The sequence below is a fragment of the Pristiophorus japonicus genome, chromosome 24 (genome assembly GCF_044704955.1).
Source record: "Pristiophorus japonicus isolate sPriJap1 chromosome 24, sPriJap1.hap1, whole genome shotgun sequence".
In the NCBI taxonomy this organism is placed as follows: Eukaryota; Metazoa; Chordata; class Chondrichthyes; family Pristiophoridae; genus Pristiophorus; species Pristiophorus japonicus.
Genome location: NC_092000.1, coordinates 30,014,571 through 30,036,691, shown reverse-complemented (window position 1 = coordinate 30,036,691; position 22,121 = coordinate 30,014,571). Strand labels below are relative to the sequence as shown.

The 22,121-nt window shown below is 46.3% G+C and overlaps 1 long non-coding RNA gene across 1 annotated transcript; it reads right to left on the bottom strand.

Annotated features, from left to right (window-relative positions):
- Nucleotides 1-5,015: 5,015 nt before the first annotated feature.
- LOC139237838 (uncharacterized) lies at nt 5,016-6,755 on the bottom strand. Its single transcript, XR_011588530.1, has 3 exons — nt 6,669-6,755; nt 5,878-5,973; nt 5,016-5,104 (listed from the first exon to the last, which is right to left on the bottom strand). It is a non-coding gene; the product is annotated as an uncharacterized lncRNA (long non-coding RNA).
- Between the last annotated feature and the right edge of the window lie 15,366 nt (nt 6,756-22,121).

The window sequence follows — 22,121 nt, the reverse complement described above, 5'->3', positions numbered from 1 at the left end:
ACAGACTAGGCTTTACACAGTGCCAGTGCAGTTTACCCCAAGCAGTGCTCAACTGATCCTGGAGTTGGAGCAGGGTTGGTGCTTGATGCCGATGCAGGGACATGAGGGCTAGATGGGTCTGTGGGGGGAGGGGGGGGTTGGTTATTGGCCATCAAATTAAACACAAATTGAAAGGTGTTGAGTTGGCACTGAGAAATGGATGGGACACAGAGGGATGGCATCAGGAGAATTTCAGTTGCACCGCTCCGCTCCTTCTGTGGTTTCTCTGCTGGCACGGATTTGATTTCTGTCACAATATGCTCTCTCTTGTGTGTCTGATCTGCTTGTCTTTGTGGTTTTGTTACTCACAACTTTAGTCTGCAGGTACTTTGATGAAACTTCCCATCTTCACTCTCTCATCGTGACATCAACCATGTAACTCTAGCAGAAGAAGAAATTACAGATTTGTTTTTAAATCACTGGATCGCAACAAGACAATTACAGGTACTTTAGAGCTACCCTTGTATAGTGAACCATTGAAGCTGTAAATGCTTAATGCAGATTCTGGGTGCTAAACTATCAGCTTGTTTCTTTTCATGTAATGTTTCTGGCCACCGATTCTGATGCCACCTGAGTATTAAAGGTTGTGGAGCTGGGGAATGTATACCTTCTTCAAAATCCGAGAGATGGTCCAGAATGGTGGCAATGCTATCAGGTGAACCAGGATGACTGGGACAAGGAATTTCTCTGACACAATCCGGTGGCAGTACCTGAGCCAGCTGACCTGTGAGCAGAACCTTGACAAGGACCCAGGGATTGGCAAGGACAGAGGGCACCAGTAACAGCTGGGACAAGAGTTTCCCATCGACTCCTTGTCCCACGGATTATCCCAGTTGATCAGAACAACGAGCAAGTACTGATCTGGTTTCAGTTTCCACGGTTTCACCATTGATGTCTGCATGGTCACTGCAGTGGATCATGGTGTTACGCACTCTGACTTTCACGGGGAATTATACAAGCTGGAATAAGCAAACCCTCTACAGCAACACCCTTCCGACTGTCAGCTGGTTAGTGGTGATTCTACTGTAGGGTGATTTTCTAGACCAATATGTCGAGGAACCAACGAGCGAGCTGGCCATCCTAGACTGGGTGATGTGCAATGAGAAGGGACTAATTATCAATCTTGTTGTGCGAGGACCCTTGGGGGAGAGTGACAATAATATGGTAGTATTCTTTATTAAGATGGAGAGTGACACAGTTAATTAGGAAACTAGGGTCCTGAACTTAAGGTAAGGTAACTTCGACGGTATGAGGCGTGAATTGGCTAGAATAGACTGCCAAAGGATACTTAAAGGGTTGACGATGGATAAGCAATGGCAAACATTTAAAGATCACATGGATGAACTTCAGCAATTGTCCATCTCTGTCTGGAGTAAAAATAAAACGGGGAAGGTGGCTCAACCGTGGCAAACAAGGGAAATTAAGGATAATGTTAAAGCCAAGGAAGAGGCATATAAATTAGCCAGAAAAAGCAACAAACCTGAGGACTAGGAGAAATTTAGAAGTCAACAGGGCAGGACTAAGGGTTTAATTAAGAGGGGGAAAATAGAGTACGAGAGGAAGCTTGCTGGGAACATAAAAACTGAGTGCAAAAGCTTCTCTAAATATGTGAAGAGAAAAAGATGAGTGAAGACAAACGTAAGTCCTTTGCAGTCGGATTCAGGTGAATTTATAATGGGGAATAAAGAAAGGGCAGACCAATTGAACAAATACTTTGGTTCTGTCTTCACAAAGGAAGACACAAATAACCTTCCAGAAGTACTAGGGGACAGTAGGTCTAGTGAGAATGAGGTACTGAAGGATATCCTTATTAGGCGGGAAATTGTGTTAGGGAAATTGATGGGATTGAAGGCCGATAAATCCCCGGGGCCTGATAGTCTGCATCCCAGAGTACTTAACGAAGTAGCCCTAGAAATAGTGGATGCATTGGTGATTATTTTCCAACAGTCTATCAACTCTGGATCAGTTCCTATGGACTGGAGGGTAGCTAATGTAACACCACTTTTTAAAAAAGGAGCGAGAGAGAAAACGAGTAATTACAGACCGGTTAGCCTGACATCAGTAGTGGGGAAAATGTTGGAATCAATCATTAAGGATGAAATAGCAGCGCATTTGGAAAGCAGTGACAGGATCGGACCAAGTCAGCATGGATTTATGAAAGGGAAATCATGCTTGATAAATCTTCTGGAATTTTTTGAGGATGTAACTAGCAGAGTGGACAAGGGAGAAGCAGTGGATGTGATGTATTTGGACTTTCAAAAGGCTTTTGACAAGGTCCCACTCAAGAGATTGATGTGCAAAATTAAAGCGCATGGTATTGGGGGTAATGTACTGACGTGGATAGAGAACTGGTTGGCAGACAGGAAGCAGAGAGTCGGGATAAACGGATCCTTTTCAGAATGGCAGGCAGTGACTAGTGGCGTGCTGCAAGGCTCAGTGCTGGGACCCCAGCTCTTTACAATATACATTAACGATTTAGATGAAGGAATTGAATGTAATATCTCCAAGTTTGCAGATGACACTAAACTGGGTGGCGGTGTGAGCTGTGAGGAGGATGCTAAGAGGCTGCAGGGTGACTTGGACAGGTTAGGTGAGTGGGCAAATGCATGGCAGATACAGTATAATGTGGATAAATGTGAAGTTATCCATTTTGGAGGCAAAAACATAAAGGCAGAATATTATCTGGGTGGCGGCAGATTAGGAAAACGGGAGGTGCAATGAGACCTGGGTGTCATGGTTCATCAGTCACTGAAAGTGGGCATGCAGGTACAGCAGGTGGTGAAGAAGGCAAAAGGTATGTTGGCCTTCATCGCTAGGGGATTTGAGCATAGGAGCAGGGAGGTCTTACTGCAGGGCCTTGGTGAGGCCTCACCTGGAATATTGTGTACAATTTAGGTCTCCTAATCTGAGGAAGGACGTTCTTGCTATTGAAGAAGTGCAGCGAAGGTTCACCAAACTGATTCCAGGGATGGCTGGACTGTCATATGAGGGGATACTGGATCAACTGGGCCTTTATTCACTGGAGTTTAGAAGGATGAGAGGTGATCTCATAGAAACGTATAAGATTCTGATGGGACTGGACAGGTTAGATGCAGGAAGAATGTTCCCGATGTTGGGGAAGTCCAGAACCAGGGGACATAGTCTTAGGATAAGGTGTAGGCCATTTAGGACTGAAATGAGGAGAAACTTCTTCACTCAGAGAGTTGTTAACCTGTGGAATTCCCTGCCGCAGAGAGTTGTTGATGCCAGTTCATTGGATATATTCAAGAGGGAGTTAGATATGGCCCTTACGGCTAAGGGGATCAAGGGGTATGGAGAGAAAGCAGGAAAGGGGTACTGAGGGAATGATCGGCCATGATCTTATTGAATGGCGGTGCAGGCTCGAAGGGCCGAATGGCCTACTCCTGTTCCTATTTTCTATGTTTCTATGTTCATGCTCCCTTCACCAGGTCTTCTAGCTGGCCACATTCACTCTTAGAGAGATCAGCCAGTTAATCAGTCAGTACAGCTCCCTTTCCTTCACTTAAACTGCTTGTGCAGATTCTTCTGCCTTATGTTGCCCCTGTTTACAAACCTATCATGATGTCAGTGATCATGTGATGCACACGGTAGGGTCAGGCTTGCCTTGTGATGTCACAGTTTGACCTGTCCAGTTAAAGGGCCTCACCTTGATGCAACCGTGTTTGGCCAAAAAGCCTTGGGCCTTAGGTTGAATGTGCTGGAATGCAATAACAGCTTTGCACTTGGTTTTGAACCAGAGAGTCGGGTGTGCGGGCAATGGGCAGTGATGGGATTGTTTGCCTTCTCCTTGCCCCCTTCTCTTCGTGGGGCCCAATTACATTTGTGACTGTTGCTCACCCTGCAGACTGTCCCGAGCAATGTAGACAAGTAGTTGTCTACATTTACAGAACATGGACTGAGCACCAAAACTCAAGGGCTGGGAGGTGCTGGTCAGTGAGGGAGCTGAAAGTGGGGCTCAGTAACCATCTGTGAGCAGGCTGTAGGTTCCAGGTTTCCTATCAACAACCCCAAAGAAGATCTAATAACAACAAAATGAACTGTTCCAACAACCTACTGTGCATCAGTATTACTGTATCTATTAAACTCTTTATTTTGTTCATTCTGACTTTCACAAATGATGATACAAGATCAATAGGTTAATACCAACCTTTTAAAGCTCACAACCTTCTCTCTGGTTGATGATGTTTTCATTGTGTTCTCTTCATAAAGCAAAGACCTTGAGATATTGTAGCCGGCCACATTCACTCCTAGAGAGATCAGCCAGTTAGTCACAGTCAGTGTTGAAAGTGGCTGTGTCTCAGGTTGCCTCAGGGTAGGGTCAGGCTTGACCTGTGATGTCACGGTTTGACCCGTCCAGTGAAAGGGCCTCACCTTAATGTAACAAATACCCCTGGGCTTTAGATTGCAATGACTAGATGCATTAGAATGCAATAACAGCTTTACACTTGGTTATGACCCAGAGAAGAGGGTGCACGGGCGATGGACAATGATAAGCTTGTTTGCCTTCTCCGTGCCCACATATCTGGGTGGAGGATGATTTTAGTGCTCCAATATCCTTCTGAAACATCGTTTGTGTTTCTTGTGTTTGGAGTGCTGGACGCTCAGATCAATGGTGGTGCAGCAGTCATAAGAACATGATAAATAGGAGCAGAAGTAGGCCATACAGCTCCTCGAGCCTACTCCGCCATTTAATACGATCATGGCTGATCCAATCATGCACACAGGTCCAATTCCCTGCCCACTCCCCATAACCCCTTAATCCCTTATCAGTTAAGAAACTATCTCTGTCTTAAATCCATTCAATGACCCAGCATCCAAAGCACTCTGAGGCAGTGAATTCCACAGATTTACAACCCTCTGAGAGAAGAAATTCCTCCTCGTCTCAGTTTTAAATGGGCGGCCCCTTATTCTAAGATTATGCCCCCTAGTTCTAGCTGGAATAAACAAACCTTCGACAGCAACACCCTTCCGATTGTCAGCTAGTTAGCGATGATTCCATTGTTCACGCAACTTCACCAGGTCTTCTAACCAGCCACATTCACTCCTAGAGAGATCAGCCAATTAGTCACAATCATTACAGCTCCCTTTTCTTCACTTAAACTGCTTGTGCAGCCTCTTCTGCCTCATGTTACCCCTGTTTACAAACCTATCGTGATGTCAATGATCAAGTGATGCACAGGGTAGGGTCAGGCTTGCCTTATGATGTCACCGTTTGACCCATCCTGTGAAAGGGCCTCACCTTGATGTAACAAATACCCCTGGACTTTAGATTACAATGACTAGATGCACTAGAATGCAATAACAGCTTTACACTTGGTTACGACCCAGAGAAGAGGGTGCACGGGCGATGGATAATGATAAGCTTGTTTGTCTTCTCCGTGCCCACATATCTGGGTGGAGGATGATTCTAGTGCTCCAATATCCTTCTGAAACAGCGTTTGTGTTTCTTGGGTTTGGAGTGCTGGACGCTCAGATCAACGGTGGTGCAGCAGTCATAAGAACATGAGAAATAGGAGCAGGAGTAGGCCATACGGCCCCTCGGGCCTACTCTGCCATTCAATACGATCATGGCTGATCCAATCATGGACACAGGTCCACTTCCCTGTCCACTCCCCATAACCACTTAATCCCTTATCAGTTAAGAAACTATCTCTGTCTTAAATCCATTCAATGACCCAGCATCCAAAGCACTCTGAGGCAGTGAATTCCACAGATTTACAACCCTCTGAGAGAAGAAATTCCTCCTCATCTCAGTTTTAAATGGGCGGCCCCTTATTCTAAGATTATGCCCCCTAGTTCTAGATGGAATAAACAAACCTTCTACAGCAACACCCTTCCGATTGTCAGCTAGTTAGCGATGATTCCATTGTTCACGCTCCCTTCACCAGGTCTTCTAGCCGGCCACATTCACTCCTAGAGAGATCAGCTGTTTAGTCACAGTCAGTACAGCTCCCTTTCCTTTACTTAAACTGCTTGTGCAGCCTCTTCTGCCTCATGTTACCCGTTTACAAACCTTTCGTGATGTCAGTGATCACGTGATGCACAGGGTAGGGTCAGGCTTGCCTTGTGATGTCACGGTTTGACCCGTCCAGTTAAAGGGCCTCACCTTGATGCAACAGTGTTTGGCCAAAAAGCCTTGGGCCTTAGGTTGAATGTGCTGGAATGCAATAACAGCTTCGCACTTGATTTTGAACCAGAGAGTCGGGTGTGCGGGCAATGGGCAATGAAGGGATTGTCTGCCTTTCTCCTTGTCCCCTTCTCTTCGTGGGGCCCAGTTACATTTGTGACTGTTGCTCACCCTGCAGACTGTCCCGAGCAATGTAGACAAGTAGTTGTCTACATTTACAGAACATGGACTGAGCACCAAAACTCAGGGGCTGGGAGGAGCTGATCAGTGAGTGAGCTGAAAGTGGGGCTCAGTAACCATCTGTGAGCAGGCTGCAGGTTCCAGGCTATCTATTAACAACCCCAAAGAAGATCTAATAACAACAAAATGAACTGTTCCAACAAGCTACTGTGCATCAGTATTACTGTATCTATTAAACTCTTTATGTTGTTCATTCTGACTTTCACAAATGATGATACAAGATCAATAGGTTAATACCAACCTTTCAAAACTCACAACCTTCTCTCTAATCTGCTGGTTGATGATGTTTTCATTGTGTTCTCTTCATAAAGCAAAGATGGTGAGATATTGTAGCCAGCCACATTCACTCCTAGAGAGATCAGCCAGTTAGTCACAGTCAGTGTTGAAAGTGGTTGTGTCTCAGGTTGTTTTAGGGTAGGGTCAGGCTTGCCCTGTGATGTCACGGTTTGACCCATCCTGTGAAAGGGCCTCACCTTGATGTAACAAATACCACTGGGCACAATGACTAGATGCACTAGAATGCAATAACAGCTTTACACTTGGTTACGACCCAGAGAAGAGGGTGAACGGGCGATGGACAATGATAAGCTTGTTTGCCTTCTCCGTGCCCACATATCTGGGTGGAGGATGATTCTAGTGCTCCAATATCCTTCTGAAACAGCGTTTGTGTTTCTTGGGTTTGGAGTGCTGGACGCTCAGATCAACGGTGGTGCAGCAGTCATAAGAACATGATAAATAGGAGCAGGAGTAGCCCATACAGCTCCTCGAGCCTACTCCGCCATTTAATACGATCATGGCTGATCCGATCATGGACACAGGTCCACTTCCCTGCCCACTCCCCATAACCCCTTAATCCCTTATCAGTTGAGAAACTGTCTATCTCTGTCTTAAATCCATTCAATGACCCAGCATCCAAAGCACTCTGAGGCAGTGAATTCCACAGATTTACAACCCTCTGAGAGAAGAAATTCCTCCTCATCTCAGTTTTAAACAGGCGGCCCTTTATTCTAAGATTATGCCCCCTAGTTCTAGATGGAATAAACAAACCTTCTACAGCAACACCCTTCCGACTGTCAGCTAGTTAGCGATGATTCCATTGTTTACGCTCACTTCACCAGGTCTTCTAGCCGGCCACATTCACTCCTAGAGAGATCAGCCAGTAAGTCACAGTCAGTACAGCTCCCTTTCCTTTACGTAAACTGTTTGTGTAGCCTCTTCTGCTCATGTTGCCCCTGTTTACAAATCTATTGTGATGTCAGTGATCACGTGATGCATAGGGTAGGATCAGGCTTGCCCTGTGATGTCACAGTTTGACTCGTCCAGTTAAAGGGGCCTCACTCACCTTGATGCAACTGTGTTTGGCCAAAAAGCCTTGAGCTTTAGGTTGGATGTGTTGGAATGCAATAACAGCTTTGCACTTGGTTATGAAGCAGAGAGTCGGGTGTGCGGGCAATGGGCAGTGATGGGATTGTTTACCTTCTCCGTGCCCCCTTCTCTTAGAGGAGCCCAGTTACATTTGTGACTGTTGCTCACCCTGCAGACTGTCCTGACCAATGCCCCGGGAGACCTACCAATGATAAGTAGTTGTCTACATTTAAAAAACATGGAGTGAGCACCAAACTCAAGGACTGGGAGTAGCTGGTCAGTGAGGGAGCTGAGAGTGGGGCTCAGTAACCAACTGTGAGCAGGCTGCAGGCTCCAGATTGTCTATTAACAACCCCAAAGAAGATCTAATAACAACAAAATGAACTGGTCCAACAACCCACTGTGTATCAGTATCTGTTAAACTGTTTATGTTGCTCATTCGGACTTTCACAAATGATGATACAAGATCAATAGGTTAATACCAACCTTTCAAAGCTCACAACCTTCTGTCTAATCTGCTGGTTGATGATGTTTTCATCGTGTTCTCTTCATAAAGCAAAGATGGTGAGATATTGTGTCCGGCTATATTCACTCCGAGAGAGATCAGCCAGTTAGTCACAGTCAGTGCTTTCCTTCACTGAAACTGGTTGTGTCTTAGGTTGCCGCAGGTTACAAACCTATTGTGATGCCTGATCTCACTGTGATGCAAAGGGTAGGGTCAGGCTTGCCTTGTGATGTCACGGTTTGACCGCTCCAGTGAAAGGGCCTCACCTTGATGCAACTGTGTTTGGTCAAAAACCCCTGGGCTTTAGATTACAATGACTAGATGCACTAAAATGCAATAACAGCTTTACACTTGGTTATGACCCAGAGAAGAGGGCGATGGGCAATGATAAGCTTGTTTGCCTTCTCCGTGCCCACATATCTGGGTGGAGGATGATTCTGGTGCTCCAATGTCCTTCTGAAACAGCGTTTGTGTTTCTTGGGATGGGAGTGCTGGACGCTCAGATCAACGGTGGTACAGCAGTCATAAGAACATAAGAAATAGGAGCAGGAGTAGGCCATACGGCCCCTTGAGCCTATTCCGCCATTTAATACGATCATGGCTGATCCAATCATGGACCCAGGACCACTTCCCTGCCCGATCCCCATAACCCCTTATCAGTTAAGAAACTGTCTAACTCTGTCTTAAATCCCTTCAATGTCCCAGCTTCCACAGCACTCTGAGGCAGCGAATTCCACAGATTTATAACTCTCAGAGAGAAGAAATTCCTCCTCATCTCAGTTTTAAATGTGCGGCCCCTTATTCTAAGATTATGCCCCAAGTTCTAGTCTCTCCCATCAGCGGAAACATCCTCTCTGCATCCACCTTGTCAAGCCCCCTCATAATCTTATAGGTTTCGATAAGATCACCTCTCATTCTTCTGAATTCTAATGAGTAGAGGCTCAACCTACTTAACCTTTCCTCATAAGTCAACCCCCTCATCTCCGGAATCAACCTAGTGAACCTTCTCTGAACTGTCTCCAAAGCATGTATATCCTTTCTTAAATATGGAAGCCAAAACTGCACACAGTATTCCAGGTGTGGCCTCATCAATACCCTGTATAACTGTAGCAAGACTTCCCTGCTTTTATACTCCATCCTCTTTGCAATAAAGACCAGAATTCCATTGGCCTTCCTGATCACTTGCTGTACCTGCATACTAACCTTTTGTGTTTCATGCACAAGTACCCCTAGGTTCCGCTGTACTGCGGCACTTTGCAATTTTTCCCCATTTAAATAATAACTTGCTTTTAGATTTTTTTTCTGCTTAACCTCACACTTTCCAACATTATACTCCATCTGCCAAATTTTTGCCCACTCACTTAGCCTGCCTATGTCCTTTTGCAGATTTTTGTGTCCTCCTCACACATTGCTTTTCCTCCCATCTTTATTTCGTCAGCAAACTTGGCTACATGACACTCAATCCTTTCTTCCAAGTCATTAATATAGATTGTAAATAGTTGGGGTCCCAGCACTGATCCCTGCGGCACCCCACTAGTTACTGATTGCCAACCCGGGAATGAACCATTTATCCCGACTCTCTGTTTTCTGTTCGTTAGCCAATCCTCTATCCATGCTAATATATTACCCCCAACCCCGTGAATTTTACCTTGTGCAGTAACCTTTTAAGTGGCACCTTGTAAAATGCCTTCTTGAAGTCCAAATACACCACATCCACTGGCTCCCCTTTCTCCACGCTGTTCGTTATTTCCTCAAAGAATTCCAGCATAGATTTGTCAAACATGTTTTCCCTTTCACAAATCTACGTTGACTCTGCCAAGTCCTATTATTATTTTCTCAGTGCCCTTAATAATCGATTCTAGCATTTTCCCTACTACTGATGTCAAGCTAACTGGTCTGTAGTTCCCCGTTTTCTCTCTCCCTCCTTTCGTAAATAGTGGCGTTACATTAGCGACCTTCCAATCCATGGGGACCATTCTAGAATCTATGGGGCCAGACTTTCGGCACATCATTGCCTATTTATCGCCAATTTATCGCCGGCCCAACTTTTGGCACACATGAATGTGCAGCATCGCCCGGCCTAAGTTTTCAAAAAAATATGATGTAATCCGCGTGCAAGGCCGCGAATAGTGCTGAAAATGGAAACTTGCGCCCGATTATCGCCCAGATGATCGCCATCGCAACTTTCGGCATTTCGCCCACACTTCACCGAAATGGTCGCTAGCCGAAAAAGTAGCTGAAAAAGCTGAACTCACCTGACCTTAAGTCGGCACTACTCGGCAGTACTCGGCACTACCGACACCTTTTTGAAAGTCGGAGGATCTGTACTGAAAGACTGGTTCAAGTGCTTGTAAGGAGGATCAATTTGTGAGTGATTTTAAAGGCCTTTTTGACTCTTGCCAATCATCTAATCACATTTGTATCTGTTGAGGACAAATTAAGGGCATTTATAGCGAATTATATTAATGGGCCTGTAATTTCTCAACCAGTATTGGTCTCTAATCACATGCTGCAGACTGAAGATGGGAGAAGGTGTATTGAACATTATGTGCCCAATCAAAGAGATGGCAGACTGCTGCGGAGGAGGAGACGTTACACCCAACGCATTTACAGGGAAAAGTGATCATACCTGAACTTGTCCGATAACATGTGCTTCAGGCTGTGCTTCCGAAACGAGGTCATCAGTGAGATATGCCAGCTAATTAATGGACATCTGCAGCGAACCAGCACCATCAGGACTGCACTGTACGTAGAGGTTAAGGTTACTGCGACACTTTCGTACTACGCATCGGGTTCCTTTCAGGCCTCAACTGGCGACATTTGCGGTATCACACAGCATGCCACACATTGCTCCATTTGACAGGTGACTGAAGCCCTTTACGCACGAAGGATGGACTTCATAAGCCTCCCTATGACAAGGGAGGCACAGACTGAGAGGGCTTTGGGTTTCTCGCGAATAGCAAACTTCCCCAAGGTGCAGGGAGCAAGGTGCAGGGAGCAATAGATTGTACACACATTGCCCTGCGAGCACCTTTACGGGGTGCAGAGGTATTTCGGAACCGAAAGGGAACCCACTCCCTGAATGTGCAGCTTGTTGTTGACCACAAGCAAATAATCATGGCAGTAAATGCAAATTTTGCAGGCAGCATCCATGATGCGCACATCTTGCGTGAGGGTACTGTTTAAGAATCAGCCACAAGGTTACGACTGGATGCTGGGGGATAAACGATATGGCCTTGCCAGCTGGTTCATGACCCCCCTGCGTAAGCCCCAGGCGGAAACCGAGAAACACTACAATGAAAGCCATATAGCTACATGCAGTATCTTCAAAAAGACAATTGGAGTGCTTAAACAGCGCTTCAGATGTCTGGACCACTCAGGAGGCAACCTACAATACCACCCTGAGCAGGTCGCTGAGTTTATTGTGGTGTGCTGCATGTTGCATAACCTAGCTATCAGGAGAGGACAACAATGATCAGATGGGACGGCCGGTCCACCTCAGGAGAGAGGGGAGATGGAAGAGGAGGATAAGGAGGAGGGTGACGAGGACCTTGGGGAGGACAATCAGCCTGGCGATGAACCCATGACCCCATACCCCCCCCCCCCCCGCCCCCCGCAAGACTGGAAAAGCCCCGCGGTAGTTACGCAGCTACAAAACCCTTGCGTCAGCAGCTCATAAATGAACACTTTGTAACAGTTACAGTTGCGTTACCTTTCATCCTTGCCTGGCCTGGGCTGGCCATGGCCATTGTTTCCAACCATTGTACTGATGTTTTACCTTACGTTATTAGAAGACACTTTCGGACAATTGTAAAGTTGAATAAAAATATTTAATAGTTAAACACAAATCTGAAAATTTTTCAAACAAACATATATAACACCTGCCACCCACAACCCCAAACATTCAACAATTTTTTAACACAACAATAACATAACAGTGAACATTTAACAAAAATTTATTTTGAACAAGAAGTAGCAACAATATACAACAACCCCGGCACCGCCCCCCCCCTTACCTGCAGCCACACTTCCCTCCTGAACCTTGACCCCCCCTTCTAATAAGCCCCCGTTTCAATCCCCGAATAACAGGACCAATGCGTCTTGCAGCAGGGGACCTCAAGGCCTGCTGCTGTTGGGGCGGGGGGGGTGGCAGGGTGGGGGGAGGTGGGAGGGTGACGTTGGCAGAATCTCCTCAGTGGCTGGGGGAGAAGACGTTTCTGAAGAAACGTTTTCCAAGTCAGAAGGAAGTTCTTCCTCCTAACTCACATCTGTCCGGGTGGTTGGTGGGACAGCACCTTGGGGTGCCGCAAGGCATGGACAGCGTTGGTCGTTTGGCCCATTACCACAACTATCCACTCCATGCCCTCCGTTATTCATGCGGACATTGCGGCAATGTTTCTGGTCAACCCACCAATCACCTGGAGGAGCTCTCGACCTATGACGACGCTCGCCCTTGACAGTGCAACCATGTCCTCGTTAGGATCTGCCCGTCGCAGCGCGTGCCTACCTCGCCGACTCAACCTCCATGGGGTCGGCATGGGCACTGTATGCCTTGGAGTGGCCTGCTGCAAGTCGCTTGGCCCCGCTACTTCATCCGTCGATGAAGACATGGCCGCAGGTACATCAGATGACAATTGGTCATCTTCCTCCTCCTCAGTAGTCTCCTCCGGATCCATGGTGATGACCACCTGCAATGGCACAGGCGTTCATGGAGGGGTCACCCTTTGCGCCTCGGGAGTCTCTGGACCTGCAAAACATAATTGAGGTTATTACAACAGAAAGGTAGACATGAGAATGCTTGCGCTGCGCTGGCATATATACAAGGAGCAACACTCTTGCAATAAATGTGAACGAGACACGTTATATATGATTACATCACATCATTGTACATCTATGGAAGTCACTGTCCCAGAGAGCTGTGGAAGCTGGATCATTGAGAATATTTAAGACGGAGATAGACAGATTTTTTAGCGATAAGGGAGTAAAGGGTTATGGGGAATGGACGGGAAAGTAGAGCTCAGTCTATGATCAGATCAGCCATGATCTTATAGAAAAGTGGAGCAGGCTCAAGGGGCCAAATGGCCTACTCCTGCTCCTATTTCTTATGTTCTTATTTTCTTAACCTGAGAGTACTACAGAAGCTGCATGTATAACATGGCATGATTATTATATTACAATGAAATACCATTAAATGACTTTAAATTACCACTGCTTTACCACTGCTTTACACATTACTCACAAGGTGCAACAACAGGACCTGCACCACCACGGGTGGCAGAGCGACTATGGCTGCCCACTAGTGCTGCAGCACATCCCACCAAGTCAGTCAGGGTCTGTCTATCAGCAGGGCCTCCTCCGGTGCGCCTCTGCTCTGCCTGATTCTTGGATATCTTCCTCTGCAATCGTGACAAAAGCATGGCATAAGATAATTGACTAGGTACTATTGCAGAGAGACAAGATTCTAACGTTATATGCTAATACGGTTTGTATCCACAATGGATACATGATTATAATATCTATGTTCAGAGAAAATATTTAATAACCATGTTTCGGAACTAATGCTTGACACTGAACATCTCGCGTACAATCTCGAGGAAGGGCCCTCTCCATGTGCCATTGCATTCAGCGCCTGAGGGGAGGTAGGCGGCTTATTTCACTGGATGGAAGTCCCCTGAGGGAAGGGGGGGGGAATCAGGACTGCTGGTGAGCTCGCCAATGACAGGAGGGGACACCGTGTCCTTGGGCTGTGCTCAGAGACCTTGGTGTGGCCGGAACTAATGTCCCAAAGTGTCCCAGGGCAGACAGTGAGCCAGGGCAGCTCTCCCCCAGTCCAGGCGGGGTCACTGTGCGAGTGCGAGCAACCGGAGAGACTGACAGTCTGAGTAAAGGTGACCGGACCCCTCATTGCTCAATCGTGCCCCATCCACAACGTAACCCAAAAGGAGACGGTGCCCAAATTAGACTTAAAGGGCGCAGGTTCCGACCTGTAGGGGGTGGTGTGTGGGGTCAGGTTCATGTCTGACCTTCTGAGTGGTTTGAATTGCTCCCACTCCCTGGGTCTAGACTCTGGATTTATTTGGGGGATGTGATAAAGTGCAAGAGACAACTGATTTGGTGCAAAAGAACTTCGATTTTATTAAGGACAAGAAAATACAATGTCAAACTTATAATCACTCAAGTAAAGAACAGTACATCACATATTCAAAGGGGTTACAGTGACTAATACACCTCCCACCTCCCAATGCCTAACACTGACTAGGTTAAACTCCAGGGCAGACAGGGACTATGCTCACCGATCTTTTACTGGTAGTTGGCGGTGGTTCGCGATTTCAGGATTTGCTGGATTCTGTAGGTTCTGCTTGCCGTACCCCGAACATCGTAGAAGACTTCTTACTGCGCAATCTTCAATTGGGTGGTGTCCGCTGATGCGGTCGGGCGCGTTTTGGACTTATTGGGTAAGTACCCGTTTTCTTTAATTAGAAATAGGTTTCAAAGTCTCTTTTGGTAATGTATTCACCTGTTGGTAGTCAGGCCTCGGTTGTAGAGTGGAAACTTTTGATTCTTCAGTTTCTTCTTTGTGGAGTTTTGTTTCGAAGTTAATCGATTGCGGTGCTTTTGGTGGTACCACTTTGGCTGTGGTCAGTTGCTGCCACGATGGTGATGTTCTTCCTTCCTTTTCGATTGCAGGACATCGAGGCTGGAGAAGCTAGTTAAAAGTGCTGCAGTGGTCTCTCTCCCTTCTTGATGTTCTATAAGGCTATGCTGCTGTGTGCATACCTTCTGCTTACCGTCCCTGGCAGTGTCTTCTGAAGCAAAAGCACACCCTTTGTTAAAGCAGGGCCCAGTTATACCTTTGGAGCTGTTCTAATCTTCACGCCAAATCAGCCCGGATTCTTTGTTTAATTTTGGCGGGCTTGATATTTCTTTGTCATAGTTTGGCGGGCCCATTAAATGTTAACCTGTCTCGGATGTGTCGATCTTCTAAATCTGCTTTCTTAAGGGAGATGTTAGCTTTGGTATTTGCAATGTCTGTCTGTGTTTTTGGTTTTTCATGCGGGCTGGATATGCCTTTGTTATTATGTATGTGCTGGAATAGTTTTCCAGATCAGTGTGATGTTTAGCTATCTCTGGGTTAATTGTTGCTGGGGAGAAGGGTTTTCGAGTATCCACAATTCTCCAGACAATTTGCTTTTGCTTCAATACCCCAGACAGCTTCAATACTCAAACTGGCTTCTTTGAAGGATAGTTCCTTTAGTTCTTAGCCCTGCCCACACAAACTCGATCTGCTTTGTAAAATCACAAATTCGATTAAAGTTCGTAGTTTCTTCCATGTGCATTTTAGGATCTCAAACTTTCTGGTAGATAGTTCCAAATTAAATTTCCTTTCCAATGAGTCTAAACACTGAGGAGTGGGGGGTTCTCCCACGAATTTTGCAACCCTTCAGTCACCCCTGTGACACTCTACACATTTGAGTGTCATGCTAGGTGAGCAAAATTCCTATCTAAAACTTTAACGTGCATTCCCCTTTGAAATGCAATGCAGTTTACAGGCAAATACAGTCATTCAAATTCTGTTACAGCATAGAGGGGGTCTGACAGCCCTCCATTACTCCATTTTTACAGTAAAATAAAGGTACATAGTCAAACACATTTTTAAGTAACATTCTTACAACACTCGATTTCTGCGTTTTTACAGCAGGTAAAGGTAAAACAAATTAAACGTGATAATATTGTGTTACCCCTCCCTGCGCAATTCCCAAGTTCGGCCAAGGAGCGTACAGCACCCTTTGGTGCCTGACCTGACGGCCTCTGCATTTCTCTCGTCAAGTGAGACACCATAAGTAAAGAATAATCGCGAGTTGACGACAACCAAAATGTGGGAAGCTATTCTGATCCCGGCAGGAACTTATATATTCCTGAAAATCTCCCACCAAGGTGGAATTGTGATCTCTAGAATCTTTCTCCCTATCTCAAATGTTTTCTGGTCCAGAGAGTAGAAATGTTTTTGTGAGATTACTACAGCTGCTAGCAGAGCGGTAAGATGTTCAGGTAGAGGGGAATTTCATAGCCAAAATGTGTAATATAATCCTGCAGGTTTGTGATGTTTTCTCTCACAGTGAGGTGAACAGTGGAGGGGTCAGGAATGGGGACAATCAGTTCCTGGGCCACTTGAACTTCTGCCTCGGGTTTAAAGCAAAAACTGCTGTCAATCACTGGACACCAGAAGTGTCCATGCTGGTTGTGGGGCGCACTGGTGGTGACACAATATGTCCCACCCCCTATGTATGCTACCTGTGGAGGAACATGGTCTTGTGCGATTACATCCATGGTACAGTTGATAGGCTGTGCGCCAGCAGATTTAAACCCTCACTGTGGTTTAGAATAGGCATTCAAGTGCTGGGACACAGTATTATGTGTGCACCCCAGCTCCGGCACCCGGAGAGGTCAGTACCTGTCATAGCGTGCTCCCACTTTATGACATAGGGTGGGACCGCTGTGAAATGAACGTGTGCACCTCCTTGAATGACTCCAATGTTCTCCACCCTGTATACCAGTGCGGGTCGGGCTTTCCCATCCATGACCAGCATCCTTAGTACTATCCCCATGATGATGTGATTAGATCTCCCACAATCTACTGCATCAAGGTAGGCTTCAGAAGCTAGGCAGAGCTGGCACGGGCTTAGTGAATTACTATACAGGTGGAGGGCTGCGATCCAGGAGGGGACTAAACATTGTTTTAAATCCTCCAGGTTGTTGCAGCCCTCGCCCAACAACCATGCCCCATACAGCACGCACACCTCATTCTGTGCAGTTTGGTCCGAAGCATTCCTATCCTCCTGTATGAGTGCATTCATTGTCTGTGGATGTTTTTCCAGCTCAGCCACAATCTCTTTTAAATGTACCGTCATAGCCTGGTCCTCGTGTAACTCTGAGCCTACTACTGTGTTTTCCTCTTTCAGGATCTTTCTCAGTTGGTTCTTTAGACCATTTATCTGCGTTTGCAGTTCTATAGCGTCTAGGCTATTTATCACAGAGGATCCTGTATTATATGCGGTAAAAATGTCGTTCAAGGTTCCCCTTCTAGGTCTCCCCGTGCCCATGGTATCCCTAGCGTATAGGGTGTATAGATCTGCTTTGTCTACATTCACAAAGTCTAACTCGTAAAATTTCTTGAACATTTCTCTGAGTATAGCAGCTCTGTTTCCTTCGGGCACCATGCAGGTAAATGCACCTCGGTAAGGTTTAAGATAACTGAAGCTACTGCTTAGTGGTAACACTTTTTCGGTTGGTACCAATACTAATCCGTTCCCTGGTCCCTTGGTGGTGGTCGGACACCTTTCTATTATTGTTCGTATTGGTGGAGTCGTGGGCCGGGGTTTCTTAATGTGTGCTCTAAGTTCGGTCGTGCTAAGTGGGAGTGGCGAGTGTGGGACCGCACACCCATGTAGGCTGGAATCTCACCCATCCCTTCCCCGTCATCTTGCCATTGCCTGGCGAAGACGATTGATATGCCTGTGGGACAGGTCTCCTCTGACTCCCACATGCAGATGTAAATTCCCTGTTCGGACTCCCACCACTTGTTCCAACACACCTTCACTCCGCCCCGTGATGGTACGGTACGTGTCATTACCGAGTCTTTCCCAGTCAGATTCCTGGTCCCCCGTATCCTTGCTCAGCCTATTCCATCTAATCTTTTCTAGCCAGCTTCTGCCGAACAGCGTTGGGTCATTGCCTGGAACAATCCACCATAATAGGTCATGCACAGCTCCATCATACGATACCTTCACTGCCGCATTTCCAATGACTGGGTATGAGCTCCTTGGTGTAGGGACGCAGCTTTGCATTAATCGGGCTCAATTTGGGCCTTTGTGCCTTATTGCCCCACAGTTCCTCGTGTCCAACTCCATGGATACTGGAACGCCATTTAATTTGACTTTCAGCATTATAGGAGGGTTCTTGGTGGTGAAGGTATGTACCCCATACACTTCTTCCTCAGGTTGAGTGGCCTGTGTTGCGTGATCTGCGCAGGATTGATCATCCTCTGCCATGTGGTGTGTCGCACCACGTTTGCACATTCGCTGGAGGTGCCCCATCGTTGCGCAGCCTTTGCACACATAATGCTTGAATCGACATTGATGGGCCCGATGATTACCCCCGCAGCACCAACACGGTGCTAATGGATTCACATTCACATTCACCCCCGATGGCAGACTCTGAGTCATCACAGCTCTTGCAGCCGCAGACGTATATGCCCTGCCTTATGCAGTTCGACCTCCTAGCAACGTAATTTTATGCCGGTGCGCTTCGATGTTGAGAAGATATCTATTTGGTGTTATCATCCGTGGCCATGCATGCCTGGGCGATCGCGATGGCCCTGCTCAGGTCTAGGGTTTCGGCAGCCAGCAGCTTTCGAAGAATGACCTCGTGGCTGATTCCAAACACGAAAAAGTCCCGCAGCATTTCCCCCAACGTAGCTCCAGAATCGCAAGGTCCCACGAGGCGTCACAGTTCGGTGACATAATCCGCCACGTCCTGTGCCCCGGAGCGATGGTGCTTGTAAAAACGATATCTGGCCATGAGGATACTCTCCTTCGGCTTGAGGTGGTCCCGAACCAGCGTGCACAACTCTCTATATTCCTTCTCCGTTGGTTTTATCGGTGCGAGCAGATTCTTGATGAGGCTGTATATTTTAGGCCGACAGACGGTGAGGAGAACCGCCCTGCGCTTGACCGTGTTAGTGTCTCCTTCCAGCTTGTTGGCCACGAAGTACTGGTCGAGGCGCTCGACGAAGGCTTCCCAATCATCACCCTCTACGAATCTCTTTAATATTCCAAAGGCAGCCATGGTTGCGTGAAGGTTCGTATTCTGTTATTCGTCGCCAATTGTTGTGTATAGAAGAACTGCACGAGGCTGAGTTCTGTGAGTAAAAACTTAGTGTGACCTTAGTCTTCTTTATTACAACTCCAGAGTGCCTAAACAACATGGCAGCCAACCTTTGTGTGCAGGTGACCATTAGGACTCCAACAGTCGCGCCCTCATAGTTACTTACACAACACTCTTCCCTTCCAATGGGATGAAGAGACCTCCCCAGGAGACCAACACAGCCTGGTTGCACATTGCACAGGAGAGCATAACCTGGGTGCAGTGGCGCAAACCTTTCAATTATCTCAACAACAACAACTTGTATTTATATAGCACCTTTAATGGAGTGAAATGTCCCAAGATACTTCACAGGAGTATTATCAGATTAAAAATTTGCATATGTAGAAATTAACGCAGGTGACAGGTATGTTTTAAGGAGCGTCTTGAAGTTGGAAAAAGAGGCAAAGTGGTGTAGACACGGAGTTCCAGAGCTTGGGGCCTAGACAACAGAAGGCACGGCCACCAATGGTTGAGCAATTATAATCGGGGATGTTCAAGAGGGCAGAATTAGAGGACCGCAGCCATCTTGGGGATTGTGGGGCTGGAGGTGATGACAAAGATAGGGAGAGACAAGGCTATGGAGGGATTTGAAAATAAGGATGAAAATTGTGAAATTGAGGTGTTGCTTAACCGGAAGCTAATGTAGGTCAGCGAGCACAGGGTGATGGGTGAGCGGGACGAGTTAGGATATGGGCAGCCGCGTTTTGGATCACCTCTAATTTACATAGGGTAGAATGTGGGACACCAGCCAGGAGTGTGTTGGAATAGTCAAGTCTAGAGGTAACAAAGGCATGGATAAGGATTTCAGCAGCAGATGACAGTAGAGGACACTAACAATATTCCAACAGTGGATAATCAAGGGCTTATAGTGGGGGGAGGAACTTAACACAATTACAATCACTAAGGAGGTGGTACTCAGCAACATATTGGAACTAAAGGCAGATAAATTCCCTGGACCTGATGGCTTGCATTCTAGGGTCTTAAGAGAAGTAGCGACAGGGATTGTGGATGCATTGGTTGTAATTTACCAAAGTTGCCTGGATTCTGGGGAAGTCCCAGCAGATTGGAAAACTGTAAATGTAATGCCCCTATTTAAAAAAGGAGGCAGACAAAAAGCAGGAAACTATAGAACAGTTAGCCTAACATCTGTGGTTGGGAAGATGTTGCAGTCCATTATTAAAGAATCAGTAGCAGGATATTGGGAAAAGCAAAATTCGGTCAGGCAGAGTCAGCATGGATTTATGAAGGGGAAGTCATGTTTGACAAATTTGCTGGAATTCTTTGAGGTTGTAACGAACAGGATGGATAAAGGGGAACCAGTGGATGTAGTGTATTTGGACTTCCAGAAGGCATTTGACAAGATGGCACATAAAAGGTTACTACACAAGATAAACGTTCACGGGGTTAGCGGTAATATATTAGCATGGATAGAGGATTGGCTAACTAACAGAAAACAGAGAGTCAGGATAAAGGGTTCATTCTTGGGTTGACAATCAATAACTAGTGGGGTGCCACAGGGGTCAGTGCTGGGACCCCAACTATTTACAATCTATATTAACGACGTGGAAGAAGGGACTGATTGTAACGTAGCCAAGTTTACTGATGATACAAAGATGTGTGAGGAGAACACAAAAAATATGCAAAAGGACACAGACAGGCTAAATGAGTGGGCAAAAATTTGGCAGATGGAGTATAATGTTGGAAAGTATAAGGTCATGCACTTTGGCAAAAAAAAATCAAAGAGAAAGTTATTATTTAAATGCAGAAAAATTGCAAAGTGCTGCAGTACAGCGGGACCTGGGGTACTTGTGCATGAAACACAAAAGGATAGTATGCAGGTACAGGAAGTGATCAGGAAGGCCAATGGTATCTTGACCTTTATTGCAAAGGGGATGGAGTATAAAAGCAGGGAAGTCTTGCTGCAGTTATACAGGGTATTGGTGAGGCCACACCTGGAATACTGCGTGCAGTTTTGGTTTCCATATTTATGAAAGGATATACTTGCTTTGGAGACAGTTCAGAGAAGGTTCACTAGGTTGATTCTGGAGATGAGGGGGTAGACTTATGAGGAAAGGTTTTGTAGGTTGGGTCTCTACTCATTGGAATTCAGAAGAATGAGAGGTGATCTTATCGAAACGTATAACATTATGAGGGGACTTGACAAGGTGGATGCAGAGAAGATGTTTCCACTGATAGTGGAGACTAGAACTAGGGGGCATAAGCTTAGAATAAGAGGCCGCCCATTGAAAACAGAGATGAGGAGAAATTTCTTCTCTCAGAGGGTTGTGAATCTGTGGAATTCGCTGCCTCAGAGAGCTGTGGAAGCTGGGACATTGAATAAATTTAAGACCGAAATAGACAGTTTCTTAAACGATAAGGGGATAAGGGGTTGTGGTGAGCGGGCAGGGAAGTGGATCTGAGTCCATGATCGGATCAGCCATGATCGTATTAAATAGCGGAGCAGGCTCGAAGGGCCGTATGGCCTACTCCTGGTCCTATTTCATATGTCCTTATGAGCTGAGGCAAGGGCAGAGGCAGGTGATGTTACAGAGGTGGAAATAGGCAGTCTTAGTTATGCTGCGGATATGTGATCGAAAGCTTATTTCAGGGTCAAATATGACACCAAGATTGCGAACAGTCTGGTTCTGTTTCACACAAAAATTGGGGAGAGGGATGGATTCAGTGGCTAGGGAACGGAGTTTGTGGCGGGGACCGAAAACAATGGCTTCGGTCTTCCCAATATTCAATTGGAGAACATTTCTGCTCATCCAGAACTAGATGTCAGATAAGCAGTCTGACAATTTAGAGACCGTGAAGGGGTCGAGAGAAGTGGTGGTGAGGTAGAGCTGGGTGTCATCGGTGTACAGGTGGAAACTGACGCTGTGTTTTTGGATGATGTCA